The 15,755-nt window shown below is 44.4% G+C and overlaps 1 protein-coding gene across 1 annotated transcript in view; it reads right to left on the bottom strand.

Moving 5' to 3' along the window:
* The window catches only part of LOC111816133 (transmembrane protein 178B-like), a 139,513-nt gene that overhangs the window by 79,435 nt on the left and 44,323 nt on the right, over positions 1 to 15,755 (bottom strand). The gene's annotated exons all lie outside the window — the stretch shown is intronic.

Here is a 15,755-nt window from a genome sequence, read left to right on the forward strand (position 1 = left end):
CAAAAGAAAAAAAAAAAGAAAGAAAGAAAGAAAAGTGACCAGATGTCCCTGTTGACCTGTGATAGTCCCAATAAGCACCTGCTACTGATGCTACAGGGCACCCTTCTACTCTGAGAAGTGTTATATGCCAGATGAACTAGAATTGATACAGCCTTTAAGGAAAAGAGATCAGCTCTGATACAGGCTGTGATTCACCCCGGACCTGCTCAGGTAGGTAAGAGCAGAGTCCAGGGCCGACAGACACAGAAAGGAAATAACACACAAAAGGAATTGGACTCAAAGCATGATACTCTAATGCGAAGAACCTCACAAAGACCTAAAATAAAATCCTCTGAAGAAACAAAGGCAACCACCAAGGGCAGCTGACGAGGCACAGGCACAGGAGAGAGGACACTCTCTCAGCCTAAGGTTGTAGCATTCGTTCCTTAGGGCAGCCATAGCCCATAGCAGATTACTACAAAGCAGGTGCCCCTGGCACAGAGACTGACTCTCACACAGGCCTGGAGGGCAGGCATGCAGAGCCAGGCGTTGGCCAGGTCGGTTCCTTCCCCAGCCCATGAGGGAGATGCTGCTCCATGCCGTGCCTCTCTCCTAGCTTCAGGGGATCTGCCAGCAATCCTCAGTGTTCCAACACTGCCATCTCCACCTCAGCCTTCACATGGACCACTCTTGCATCCCTGTATCACCCTGTCCTCCCCTCTCCTGCTAGGGACACCTGCCATTGCACTCCAGCCCTGCGCTAAATCCAGAACATCTTCACAGATCCTTAAGGACATCTGCAAAGACCATCTTTTTCCAAATAAGGTCACATTCCCAGGTTCTACAGAGGAGGACTTGGATATAACTTTTTGGACATTCAACCCACTACAGAAATGATAAAAATACATAGATATAAATAGAGATAGATATATGTCAAGATGAGCAAAAGTTCACCAAATATTCTTTTTAAGAAAATCAAAAAGTCTTTCCAAGCTAAGTTTAGAATAATAAGAAAAAGAACTAGATGAACCGCAGGAGAGAGACCAGGAGCAAAGCAGCCCCGAGAGGTAGAATCACTCTTCTGTTCCTGCTTTGGTGGCCCCCGTGTCCAAGGAGGGACTGTTGGGCTGGCTGGTGGCAAGCCCCCACCTCTCACCTGTACGACTGTCCCTGAAGTTTGGCCACACACAGGGCAAAAGTGATGGATCTGACACAAATCTGCTTGGCCCTAAAGCCTTCATATTTCTCATGTTTTTGTCACCAAAAATATTAGATTGCCTCTCATGTATATTTAGAAGGACACCAGAGAGAAAATGGGGGCCTCCTTCTCAGGCCACAGCCATCAAGAAAGATAGGGGACATCCATCCAAAAATTCCTCCAGGATTTTCCTGCACAAAGAGCCCACCTGACCATGCGATTGGTCAAACAAAACAGCAATCCAACTTAGAGCATCTAATGTTCACCAAATGCCTACAACTATAAATAAGACCAAAACAGCATAAAATTGAATATTAAGATGAATGATAAGTAATCATCTTCCAGGCTGTGTCACTCTCGTGCCAGCCCACTGCTTCAGTCTATTGCTGCTGCTGCATTTACTCAGTGATTTTCATTTATTCTCAGAGCAAGGTGTAGAACAGGAAAAAAGGAGGCTCAAGGGAGATGCTAGGGATCCCAACAGAACATCTCCATTTCTGTCCACTTTACCAAACAGCCCTCCAACTAAAATTCCATTGGACGGCTGGGTGTAGTCATGTGTGCCTGTAATCCCAGCACTCTAAGAGGCTGAAGCAAGAGGATTCCAAGTTTGAGCTCAGTCTAGGCAACCCAGTGACTTAGTGAGACCTTGTCTCAAAAATAAAAAAAATAAAATAAACAGGGCATGTAGCTCAGTGTGAAAGCCCTGGGTTCAGTATTCCAAATAAATAAATAAATTTCTTTTCAGGAAGGACTCTAAAGTCAAATAAACAAATTAAGGAAGTCACTGACATAAAGCAGCAGGACCTAGCCTGACCTAGCCTAAATTCAAGGCTTTCCCAGCCAGCCCTCCATCCACCTCGCCTACCTTGTCTCTCCTCACTGCCCTTACTTGCACCATGGCCCCTCCCCATCCACCACGTGCAGATCCCCACTGTCCTCAGCTTTAGCCCACGCTGGTCCCCAGCATAGCACGTCCCTCCCCATGCAAACCAGAGGTAACACCAGGCACAGCTCTTCTGTGACTTCTTCCTCTATCCCATACCACAGCCTCCTCTACCTTCTCCCACCTCCTGCACACTGACAGTCTGACCTTGTCCTCCTTCCACACAATCTGCCCATCTCTAAATGTTGTGAACTCACCAAAAGCCCTTTCAGGAAGACAGCTCTAAGCATCAGCAAGTAGGGTCCCCTTCACGGTCCCTCAATAATGTCCACTAACCCACAAAAGTCCATTACCTGAGAATCTGAGCGAAGTTTCAGAGTCAGGCTTTAATAGATAAGTACAACTTTGCCTCTGATTCATTTTTACTAATTTCCTGAGTTTCTAATGCAAAAAGAAAAAGAAAAATTTCTAGCAACCTGCTTCTTCACCTGGAGAGTTGCAAATGCCAACTGTAATTAAAGCAGCAACTAAGGGCCTGCCAAATAGCTCAGCCAATTAAAGCACCTGCAAGCAGGCACAGGGGCCAGGGTTCAATCCCCGGGCCTGCTGCACCAGTCCCGCCCCCAGATTGCACTGAGATGGCAATTGAGACTGGGTTTGGTTGCACACACCTGTAATCCCAGCTCTTGGGAAGCTGTAAACAGACAGATCACTATGAGTTCAATCTAGCAGTGAGACCTTGAACATTTTGTAGACCCTTCCCTAATATATAAAAAGTGGGGGGGGCAACTTCATCTTCCAGTAATTTTCAAGTGACATGTGGCACTAGACTTTACCTTCTCACAAGCCCTGAGTTGTTTCTTTTTCTTTTCCTTTCTTTTTTTCTGTTGTTTTTTGCATTTAATTATTTGCAAGATTTTCTAACAGTTATCTTCCTCCTGAAGTGATATATGGCATGTCTATGTAAACCAAAACCAACTAAAATTAATTTTGATTTTAGAATTTTTTTTTAATATCTGAACACCTCTTGAGCTAATTGCAGACACCTGAGAATGTCAACTATCAAAACTGGATTTGAGGCAGGATCATCTTCCAAATCAAACACAGACATTCTCTCAGAAGTATTTTTTAAATTCTTTGGATAAGAAACAACTAATTAACATCCCAATAGGAGGCCTCTGATAGTTCTTTTATCCTTGGCTAACTTCCAACGAACCAAAGTACACAAAGGACAGAAAAAAGACACGTCAGAGGTAGCCTTAGTAATTCTGGAAGCTTTCTTTTTATATTTTTCTCTTTTGATTCTGTTTAGTGAGACAAAAGGACTTGAAATTCTAGGGACAAGGAAAGTGATGAGTAACAAAAAAGGGAACAGCTTTGTAATCTTCTTTGAAACGTTTTTATTTCACATGGTTTCCCCTGCCATAGGAAAAATAAAATATAATGCGCATATCTACCTTGCTTATGTTGCAATTTTTCAAACACTCACAATACTTAGAATGATGTATGTTGGACCTTTGAGTCAACAAATATTGATAACTTCCCTGGCACTGTGCTAGGTGCTGGAGAAACAAATGCAATATGACCAACTTTCACATTCAGCACCATGGACAGATCTAAGGGTTCTTCAGACCTGCCCTCGGGGCGCTTACACTCCTGTGAACAATGTTTGCCAGTGTTTTATGGGGGAGGGGGGGACGACACACTCTTTACTTCTTAAAATTTGATATTCATTTTAGATAAACTAATTGATATCCAATGAGATAGAAGTTTGTGTGACACTTTCAAAATCTGCATGTTTCAAATAACTGTAAGAAAAAAGTAACCAGTATGAAATTCTAATATAGAATATATATATATATATATCTGCCTCTAGCTTCAAGCAATGTTCAGATACCTGCAATCTTCATCTTCCCACAGTGAAGGAAAGCACAGGCCCACAAAGGTCAGGGCCTGCCTGAGCTCCGGCCACTCAATGTGGACAATGGTCCAAGGCAGATGCACCACCCCAACAGCCACCCTCTCTTCTGTATGATACAAGCGCTTCTTCTCATGGACTCCAGCTCAGAGCTGGAGTGACAAGGAGAAGAGGAGGAAGAGGAGCCATCCTTGCTCCTGTCTTCTCCTCATCTATTCCTGCAGAATGCATAGAAGAGCACAGTCCCCAGTGAATCTTCGGGATACCTGAGTGTCACCCCTGGCTAGGGTGCTAGTCATAACAGAAGGAAAGTTGGAGTCACTAGGCCACAGGAGACATCCTGCCAATCATAGTTTAGTGCTGCCTCTGACCTTCCAATGCCAGAAGTCTCTCTTCCCACAACTTGGATTTAAGTACTATGTGCCTATTCACTCTGTAAAGCATCAAGAGGCAGAAAGCACAAATGAGGCAGGACAAAATGCTCAGTACCATCAGTAGAGCCTCACAGCAAAAGCATAAGGACAAAAGTAAACACAGCTGAAATAGGGCCAATATCAGAATGCTGGGAATAAAACGAATTCTCCACTAGACTGAAATTTGGACAGGGGTCCCAACTGACCAAAATTATAATTTCCAGAGTTTAGATTATCCTTTTTTTTTTCTTAACAGCTTCCTTGATTCACCTGCAAATGGTAATGAAATAATATAGTTGGCTAAGAAAGTAAATGAGCCATAATGGTTATCTTTATAGTACAAACAAACAAGCTATTATGGTTGTCTTTCATTCAGAGCCTTCAGATTTACAAAGAAGAAAAAGAGTAAAGAAAGAAGAAAAATAATGGACAAGATGACAAAGGAAAAGAGCCTTTATCCATAATTTCCTCCCTGCTATCATGATATATTGCACTCACGCAATCATATTTAAAACTGAACCCACAGTCTCCACAATTCAATCACATGTCACTGTCCCTATGTTTCACCTGCTGGTGCTGGCGGCGGACCTCAGATAAAGTGAGTCACCCTAGCTGAGACAGAAGAAAATTTGTTTTGCATAATCAATGTCATTTTTTTTGGACCATCATCTTGTGTTTCTGGGCCTCTGGGGCCAGAAACCATAAATGCCACAGCACTTACATGTCACAGCTATTTTAAAAGATGCTACAATAATGGCCTATTGATAAATCCATTGTCAATAACAACTTCCTGACCTACAGCATTGGTACAACTTGCATTGCACAGAGCTGGCCTGGATCTCAACATTTTATCCTTCCTGATCCATCCCTATAAAGTCCATCACTGGGGTGAAGGTGTAACTCACAACAGCTCTTGCCTAGCATGGCCAAGGCCCTGGTTCCATCCCCAGCAACATGCACACACATGTGCATGCGTGTGTGCGCGCACACACACACACACACACACACACACACACACTACCTCCCTGAGACATTTGTCTTTATGAGACTTCTTCCGCCATTTCTTTTAGCCTTTGCCCTTCTCAGCTTCTCTTTCTTTTCTTACCCAGTGTATACGTGCTGCCAAAGCAAGCATATTCTTACCCAGTGTAAACCATATTTACTTATTAAAGGAAAGACATTGAATATTTTATGCTGCAGTCTTCTGGGGAAATTTGCAGGTTATTCTCACTCATTTCTAATAATAACAAATTTCTAGTTGGATGAAGCAAATCAAATGGCACTGCTTTCCCCTGTCCTTGTGAACTCCACTAATGGAAGGAAGGAAATCTTTAAAAAAGCAAAGTCTGCAGTCCACAAAAGCAAAGAGAACAAGAAAGGAAACCTCAACGCATGAAAGATGGCAATGCATTTTTGGAGGGAAGAGGGCAGAAAAGAGGGCTTGACTGAGGAGAGTAGAGGAAGTTATGACCCCAGCAAGTCAAAGGAGGAAGCTAAAAAGAAGGGACAGGGGCATGTCCCCAGAGCCCAAGGGAGAGAGGCTCAGACCCGATGGTGCTAAGTTCACAGGGGATTATCAGGTCTCTTACAAAGAAGCCATTTAAAAGATATCACCTCTGTCATCTCCAAAAACAAATGATTCACACCTTCAAAGCTGACATAATTAATCTCAACTTAGAATTCTCTTCCCAATCTACAGCCCATGGGCCAGCCAAATAGCTCAGAAGAAGACAGCACCTGCAAGCAGGCGCAGGGGCCTGGGGTTCAATCCCCAGGCCTGTCTTGCCGGCTGCACCTCCGGGGTGCACTGAGATGACAATTGAGACTGGGTATGGTGGCATGTGCCTGTAATCCCAGCTCTTGGGAGGCTGTAAACAGGCGGGTCACTACAAGTTCAATCTAGTAGTGAGACCCTAAAAACCCTGTAGACTCTTCCCTAAAAAATAAATAAATAAATAAATAAATAAAAATCTATCAGCCCAAACTAAGAGAATCACAGCATTTTCATGCAAAAACAAGGACTCAATAGCATATGCCCTCCTTAAACAAGCTCCAAGCAGAAAGAGGGATTAAACTGAGAAAACAGAAGAGTGGCATGACACCCATGAGAAAAAAAAAAAAAAAACCTACCCCAGGCAGTGATCACTGAAAGCCTCAAATAACAGTCATAAGGAAACCACCTGGCACAAGAAGAAAGAGAGGAGGGAGAAAGGGAACTCACAGATGAGTTCTATTTGTCAAATACAGTGCCAAGCATGTGACAAAATCTACTCGAATCACTGAGAAATGTACCATTGCAAATAGTTATACTAAAAGCTAAGGAAAACTTTTAAGTGCAATTATTACCCCCTAGGAAAGTAACGTACAAGAAGTAAATATTATCATAGCTCACAATTTGGCCCCAAAGTCAGTGCTTCTTATGTCATCGTAACAATGTAAATACTAACAAGGGATTCAACCGAAAACTGTACTATGCTTATACTGAGAAAATGAAAAGGACATGGATGAAGAGTGGGGTGTGAGCAACAAACTCCAGTCATGTCAGAAAGTTGAATATGCACTATCTAAAGCTGTCCAAGAAGTAGCTGAATGAAGATATCATTTTAAAATATACGATATATGAGAAAACACCTAAAGTAAAAACTCTAAAAAATTGGCTTGGGACATAAGTCAGCAGACAGCTTTTTTCTTTAGGCTACTTTTAGTTACATCTTATCAGTACTGTTTTACTTTGATTAAAAAGTATTAATACAAACTAAATTTAAAAACTTGTATCCCATAAATATACCCTGAATTAACATTTTATAAAACCTACAATTATCCTGTGAGTAGCATGATTGCATTGCATTATTTTACTAATAGCAACCTATTGGATGTAAATATTCAAAACATTCCCACTGTTCACCCCACGTAGTGGCATACACCTGTAATCCCAGCACTCTGGGAGACTGAGACAGGAAAACCCAAAGTTCAAGCCCAGGATGGGCAACTTACCAAGAATCTGCCTCAAAATAAAATAAAAATTTTACAATTTCTGGGGATGTTTCTCAGTATAAAGACTCTAGATTCAATCCCCAGTAGAGAGTGAGAGAAAGAGAGAGAGAGAGAGAGATTCATTTTTTATAAAAACACATAGCTATACTTGCCCATTTGATCTTCTCAACAGCCTGGTAAGTTCTCCACATGAAGAAATGATGTTGAAATTGCATAAGGGTACAAGATTTATAAAGAGCAGGGACAAAGCCACGCAGAGCTCCGGACTCCAGGCTCACAAAGCTCACATTAGATTCTGCCTCTCTCTTCTAAGCCAGATCCCTCAAGGCTGAGCCTATAGATGTTGCCTATAAATATGTAGAAAGCCAGTCTCCCTCCCAAAGCTACAGTTACAAGATCCATCTCCCCTACCTCAGTTTCCCACCCTATCTAAAGTCTGATCATTGACCATGACAACTAGAGTACCTAGGGAAAGCACCTAAAAGGCCTTTGCACCCTATGGTGATGGCCCCACTGGTGACCCCAATCTTCCAAACACCAGGAAGCAAGCAGAGGCTACATGGCCCCTTGTACTCCAGGATCCTCCTCAGCCTACATGGTCCTGGCTCCTTTCTCCATCCCATACTCCCCAGCTGGACCAAAGCACGATGACTGGGATTCCTCACTGAAGACATTTAGCAAATAGAATGCATCATAGCATGTTCATAAAAATGTGTGCCCAGCAGCTGCCCACTACCCCCCGGGCTGTAGGTCTTTCACAGAGCAGAGGATTTGAAGGGCTTTCTGTGTAATTAACAATCAATATCAGACAGGGGACATATTTTGTAAAATCACACTAAGTCACTTTAGAATAGGATGGCATCCCACCTTGAGGCTCCACCCACATCCCAAGGGTTCCCAGGCTCCAAGGCCCTCCTTGACTCTGCTACCTCCCAGGACCATCCATCCCTTTCTGGCAGCTCCTCATGGCCACCAGAGATCACTGGGACTGTGTAGGATTGATCCCATGACTGGAGTGTCAGAGAGTCGATGCCTCCACCACTCAACAAAGATGGAGGACAATCAGGTGAAAGGATAAGTAGCCCAGCATCCCCAAATGTCCATTGGAGCCACTTGATGAGTTTTCTGCATTTCCCACTGGGACCAAAGGCCTCTGCTTATTGGTGAAGGCTTTCTTCCTTACCACCCTCCTGGTTCAGTTACTCTTCTCTCATTGCTGGGACAAAATACCCAACATCCAGGATTAAGGAAGGAAAGGTTTATTTAGTTCACAGTTAGTAGAGGTTTCAGTCCCTACTCAGCTGGCTCCAAGGCAGAGTATGGCAAATGACACAGAGCAGCCCTTCATGGCAGTGGCAAAGAGCAAAGGAAGAGGCAGCAAGCCATTGTCTCTGCCCTCCTTACATTGTAATGCAGATTACCTGCGCCAGGGCCAGGGTGTGGCACTCACATCTGCAATCCCAGCATTGGATCGAAAATTAATCACAGTCACCCCAAGCTGCCCCATGACTGCATGAGGCTTTGAGTGGACATTTAGACACAAACCATAACACCTCCCTAAGCTTCCTCCCATCCTTGGCTGAGGACTTCCAGGGAACTCAACTAATACAAGGCCTGCCTGGCTCTGCATAATGTTTTAGGAGAGCCAAGTGAGTCAAACGGCATCCTTGGGGACCTGCTATAGTAAACAGCTAAGACTAACACATAATTAGCACATCTGCTTTTTTAATGCAAAGTAAATGTTGTTAGAAAGTACGAGTTTCTGAAGCCTCTTAGACAAAGCCCTTGTCTTTTCATTAATGTTGTTGTTTTCCGCATCCCATCTCTGCATTGCCCTTTCTTCTTTAAAGGCAAGCTCTGACCTCAAAGTCCAAAGAAGCCAATGGACAAGTTTGAGATGATAAAGGCTCTTGATCATCCTGGTGTGGTCTCTTCAGCAGAATTTTCAGCCAGCCCTGCCTCTAACAGAGCCCCATAGGACTCAAAAGAGTGGAGCCAGCACTTCCTCTGCAGTCATGCATCCCAGGTAAGCTAATGTTGTGGTCACCACCAAGCGCTGCTACATAGCATCTAGCCTATGCTGAGAGTTCTAAATGCTTCACCCTCAAAAGCGGGTCATTATTATCCCCCACTGTACAGAGAAAGGGACTAAGACAGCATCTAAGCGACTTGTCTAATATTACATAGAAAACAGAGAAGCCAAGATTAAAACCTGGTCCACCTGAACCTAGACTCTCCAGGCTCCAATTCGAAGGTTGAAGGCAGAGGCCAGTTTATGCCAGAGGCCTCCTAAGTCTAGGAAACAGCTGCAGAACAGAGTCCCAGGTCCTGGGCAGTGGCAGGAGCAGAAATGAACCACAGGTGGGAGCACTTGCAGGGCCAAAGGCCATCACTGAACTTTGCAACGAAGTCCCCTGCCTTAGGATTCCTCGCTCCACAGTAGTCTCACAAAATGCTGTGAGACATTATCACAAATGCAATATTTTACCATGAGTTTACTCCACTCAAAGATGTCATAGAGGAGACCCTTGATCCAGGAAAAAAAAACCTCACTTTATTGGAATTTAATACTCAAAGAAATGGGTTTCAGCTCCCTTATGAAGTAAGCATTCATCCCCAGTGTCCCCCTGAAGAGGAACCTGCTGGTTCTCCACAGGTTGGCACCAGCTTCCTCCAGCACCTTTTCCCACCTCTGCAGGTGATGCCAGGTCCACTTTGCTGATGCTCTGGCTGTGCTGGCACCAAGCACAGCGCCTGCTTGGTCTCCTCTTACAGAACCAGCAAGGAGCAGCCTCCCAGGTAAATAATGCATGCAACCAAGGCCAGCTGTTCAGACAAAGGCTTCACAGTGGCTCAGCAGGAACAACAGGTGCGACGAAGGGTCAGGACCGACACCTAGAACTCAAAGTTGAATCCCAAGCTGCCAGTGCCACCCTTGTGCACCAGCAGCAATTTCATTTGAGCAAAAACAATGTGCCACATTAAATTAATGCTGCTAATTTGAATTCTGTTGAGTCTTATCATTGCATTTTTAATGTATAAACCTGTGATGGTTTTAAGAATATGTAAGAGATTTAAGGGCTAGGAGCTTCTTCCTAGCTTTACTTTTTTCATATTTAAATGACATTATAATAAAAAGAATTTAATAAAACTCTAGGGACCATATAAACTTTTCCTTATTTTTTTTTCAGGACTGATGACTGAACCCAGGACTTTTACACTGAATTACATCTTAAGTACTTTTTTTTTTTTTTTTTTTTTGAGACAGGATCCTGCTAACTTGGACAAGTTCAAACTTTCAATCTTTCTGCCTCAGTTTCCCAGAGCACTGGGGCTACAGGCATGTGCCACCACAGCTAGTCATCCCTCTGAACATTCTTTTTTTTTTTTTAAGAGCAAAATATATTTACTGGGGAAAAGAAAGCTTCTGTCCGAGAGACAGAAAAAAAAAAGAAGAAGAAGAAGAAGGGGGCCCAAGCAGGTTGTCCCCGGAAAGTGGTCTGTTCCAGGGATTTTTATAGAGTAAAACCATGTGGTGATGCGGGTCTAAGACGAGCTTGTGTTCTCTAAAGCAAAATAATGAATTTTAGAAAAAAAAAATGGAGGTTAAGAGAAGAATATATTTATTGGGTGAAAGAAAGTGTCTGAGAGAGAGAAAGAGAGAGAGAGAGAGAGAGAGAGAGAGAGAGACCGACCGACCGACCGACCAGAGATGGTTGTTCCCTGAACATTAATCTTAGTGACAGACCTGGTCCTGGGATGTGAGCACCCCTTGCTTCGGCGTCTCGAGGTATTCTGTACAGAACTCTACGCCCTACAGGGGCTCGCTGACCCACAAGCTCCCTGAACTTGCTGGTCACTCACTGCCCTGCGCGCACTTCCCGGTCTCAGCAGCTGCATGTCCCTTTCCCTTCTCTCCCCAACCAATCTGCTCCAAGTTTCCAAGCATCCGTAAATCACTTCTTACTTTTTGTCACATTAAGAGAACACCCTAACTCCTGCCTGACATTCAAGGACTCCACGCACTCTGGTGACTCCAGTTGTGCCTTTCCCCCTCTCTCTCCTGCGCCCCCATTCTCCGCCCAGCTTTTTCACTCCTTCTGCTGCACAGCGCTAGTTTCCTGTCCTCTCTACCGCTCTGATTCGTGGATCCTGAGCGCTCACCTGCTATCCACACTCCCTAACCTTCTCCTTTCCCCGCTCCATGAATCACCGTTTGGCTGGGGGGAAATCCTCCTAAGTCTCCAGGTGGCACCAGCACGTAGTCCCGTGGACGTCCCAAGATGGTTCCAGCGTAGGGCAGAGGGATGATGCCGCTGAACAGCTAAGTCGTCCAGTGGCACCCGTGCAAAGCTGGCTCCGCAGCAAGGGCTGGAATCAAAGATGGCAGACAGGACGTGCGGCAGGACACCGGAAGCTGACGCACTCCACAGCTAATACCACTCTGTGCTCAAAGCAAGAGCGCTGCGCTCATTAGCCTAGTTAAGGCCACTCTCCTCCTCACGACCTCCACAGGTTAATTAATGATCTGCCGTGGTCCTCGCGCTCCAGATCTGCAAATCTTGGGGCGACCTTCATACCAATTAGAAAACATATTTGACCCCCGTATTTAAGTACCCTTAACTGTGAAAGTAGCAAAGAAAACACGATCATGACTTTGGATTTTGAAACAGCATTTCCAGGCACCCATCATGCTATGTGAACAGCCTTCTCTCCCTGCCTGAGGTGGCGCAAGTACCATACCCAGACACTGAGATGATGCAGCTCAAACGGTCATTAAGTGGTGACCAAATGAAATGTTCTCCTTAACTCAATCCTACAAACACTGGTCGTGTCCCAGGGATAAGCACCGCGCCCCTGTAGGTGCTAAGGAGAGGTAACAAAGAGTAGTCACAGCCCCAGGCAGTGGCCCAGCTCAACACCCAAGTATGTACCAAGAGGAGCCCCAGAGATACACAAGGACAGCCAAGGGCCAGGGAAGGATTAGCAACAGCTTTGCGAAAGGAAGGCACTTGGAAGAGGCATGAGAACAGAAAGAAGAGGGGCCCTGACAGCCACCTTTGGCTGGGCAATGTCCGAGCTTGCCTCTGCAACTTTCTGGTCAGATAGTTTTCAACTCTGAGGGTTTCAGGCTGCACCATGTGCTGTCACAGGATCTCAGGGAACAGACACACATTGATGGGACAGACGGGACAAAGCACCAGGCTGTAAGGGTCTCCCTCCTACCCTGACTTGAGCAACTGAGAACAAAATGCACTCCACCAAGAGCAAGTAAAAACCACCCCTGGAGTCCTAAGCACTCTCTGGGAGTTAGAGACCAGCCCTGCTCCCACTAGCCAGAGGACAGGGCCTGGTTCTCCCTGTCCCTTTCAGCTCCTCCCAAAATGTCTGCAGTTCTTCCTGCAGTCTGTGAATCACTGGACAGCTTCAGGGGAATCCACTTAATATCTGGACACCTGGTAGAGAGTTCACCAATATCCTATGGTCTCCCTCCCTCCCAGGAAGTCCCAAGTTGCATTAGATTTCACCTCCTACTGATCCTCTTCCCTGAACAAGGGTTTGAGCAGTAAGATAAATGAAATACACTTCTTGACCACTCACCCAGCAAAAGCCATTTATCACCATGGCCAAGGGGGTGAGTGGCTATTCAAAGGGTAGGACACAGGCTTTGAGAATGTCCAGGTGAGCTGTCTCCTCTCTGATACACAAAGTCCTGCCTTGTGCTGTCACCAGCCACAGTGACCCCCCCACCCTTACCCTTCCCCATTCCTAGAGTTACACATTGACAAAGGACTGTGACGCCCTGGCTAATCATGTAAGGACAGCAAAGCAGGGGACAGGAGTAGGTGCTGGCCCTTTGGGTAGCAACTATGAATAACTGGTTAAACTTCCATCCAGAAAAAGATAATCAGTGATGAGGTTTCTGAAAACAAAAAATGCTTTAAAGTAAATAAACCTCCTTGATTAGAATTAGCCCAAAATGCATACGAACACATGTCTCTGGAAGATAATTCTTCTCGACCATGGATTGCACAGTATATGCATACACAAAAACCAGAGATCAAATAGAAGCAAAGACCAGGAAAAGCAATTATTGACTTTGTAAATCGTGCACCCTTAATACTTCTAGAGACTCGTGTTTTTGGCTTTGTCACGAAATGCCAAGATTGTTAACTGCTCCTACAAATTAGTACACACACTTGAGTTTATTGATGGGTATAATCAGAAAGAAAATGTTGATACAAGCAAATACTCATTCCTGGCAATAGAAAAGTAAATATAAACACAATCCGGGACAGCATCCGTTTGCCCTGCTCTTCCTCCTCCTGGATTATCATGAAGTGTTCTAGCATTATTACATCAGAGGACATGATGGAAAGCCTGTTCAGCTCTGACCTTTCTTCCCTCTATTTTGTTTTAACCTAGAATTATCATCAGCAAATCCACCCAACCTCCGAACATTTGTCTGCTCTGATCTACATGGGCTGACTTCTTCATAGCTGGGTAAACAGCCGCAATCCACAGGGGAGGGACATTCTCCAGACCCAGGAGCTGACAGCGAAGATACTGGTTTGAAGGCAATCTCATATGATGTTAGTGGAAAATTAGCACATTAGATAAATAGAGGTTAGCAGACACTGTATTCTTCAAATTGAAGACAACAGTTTTCCAGGGCCTACATTAGTCAGCTTTGCATTAAGCAGCACATATTTATTTTCTCACAGCTCTGGAAGCTGGGAAGTGCAGGAGCAGGATTCTAGCAGGATTCAGCCTCTCTGGAGGGCTCGCCTCTTAGTTTGTACATCGTCACCTTCATGCCAAATTCTCACTCAGCCTCTCCCTTGAGTGTCTGAAGGGGGCACTACTCAGACCTGACCATAATCAGATCAGACCTGACCATAATGCACCTAAGCCCCGCCCAGAACCCCCATCCCTCATCACATCGTTACTCCAGACACAGCCATGCTGGGAGGCAGGGTCAATCAATGTATGAATTAGTCCACAAGTGGGGTGCATGCACTAGCCCTTAAGAGTGCCTATGAAGAGATGGGTTATGCTCGGCAATTCAGGTGAACTAGTTCATCAAAGTTTATTTACAAGGTCCTACTATGCATTTTCCCAATGGAGAAAAGAAAGAACAGAGAAAGGGTAAGTTCAGAGAAAGGGCAAATGTGAATATGCACCCACAGCCTAATGACTGCCTGTTTTCTTATTTTTTGTGCACCAGGCTTTGAGAGTATATTTATTGGCTCTCAAAATACTGCCTCTATACATGAAGTACAGTGCCTTATGAGGACGTAACATAATTTAACTAAATATTTGTTTGCTCCTCTCAAGTGCTGATGCAACTAGATATTACCAATTGTATTGTGGAATTTCCAGTACTTATCTATCAAAAAAGTTCTATAATGTATTCTTTTTTTTCTTTTTTTATGCGGCCGGCTCACCCTACCCTGAGGGCAGGGTTGGCATGGCATGTGGTGTCGGGGATCAAACTGTGGTCCTTGTGTTTACCTAAGCTTGCCTAAGCAGGCACTTTAGTCTGCTGAGCTATCTCATCGGCCTTATAGCTTATTCTTCAATAAGTTATAATCTACATAGACCCTGAGGGCAGAGACTTTGTTTTATTCCATTGCAAACCTCAGCTAGGGCCAGGGAGATGGCTCAGTAGAATAAGTGCCTGCTTGGCAAGTGCAGGGTCATCCCCAGTACTGCAAAAAAAAAAAAAAGAAAGAAAAAAGAAACCCTCAGATACACAGCATCTCATACATAACTGACATCCATACAGCTGTTGAATGAATAAAAGAACAACAATAAAGGCATCCCAAATTTAAAAGACATTACTTTAAATAAAACACTTTTTAGAAAACAAGCTCTTAAAATCCAATCATTATTTTCTCACTTTGTACCTTCAATTTCCCATGAATTAGCTTTTTAAAAGGGTGTAAGATTTGTCCTTTAATAAGTATAGCAAAAATTTTATAAGATATCTTTTGTGTATATACTTAAGAGTCTATTTTTGGTTCCTGTATTGATGTCAGCTCAGTAATCTAGTAGGCTGGGGCAGGAAGAACACAAGCTTGAGCCCAGCCTAGACAACTTAGCTAAACCTGGTCTCAAAATAAAAATTGTGTAAAGTTATAAAACACTTGGATTCAATCGCTAGTACAGAAAGGAGGGGAGGAGAGCACAGAGGAGGGAAAAGGAGATGAGGGGTGAGGAGATGGGAGGGGAGGGTGAAGGGGAGGGGAGAAGAGGAGAGGAAAGGGCAAGGGAGGGGAGGGAAAGAGGGGAGGGGAAAGGAAGGAAGGGGAGGGGACAGGAGAGTGGAGGGGGGGCAGGGCGGAGCATGTTCACCCCCACAGT

The sequence above is a fragment of the Octodon degus genome, unplaced genomic scaffold, assembly GCF_000260255.1.
Source record: "Octodon degus isolate 3935 unplaced genomic scaffold, OctDeg1.0 scaffold00027, whole genome shotgun sequence".
Lineage (NCBI taxonomy): Eukaryota > Metazoa > Chordata > Mammalia > Rodentia > Octodontidae > Octodon > Octodon degus.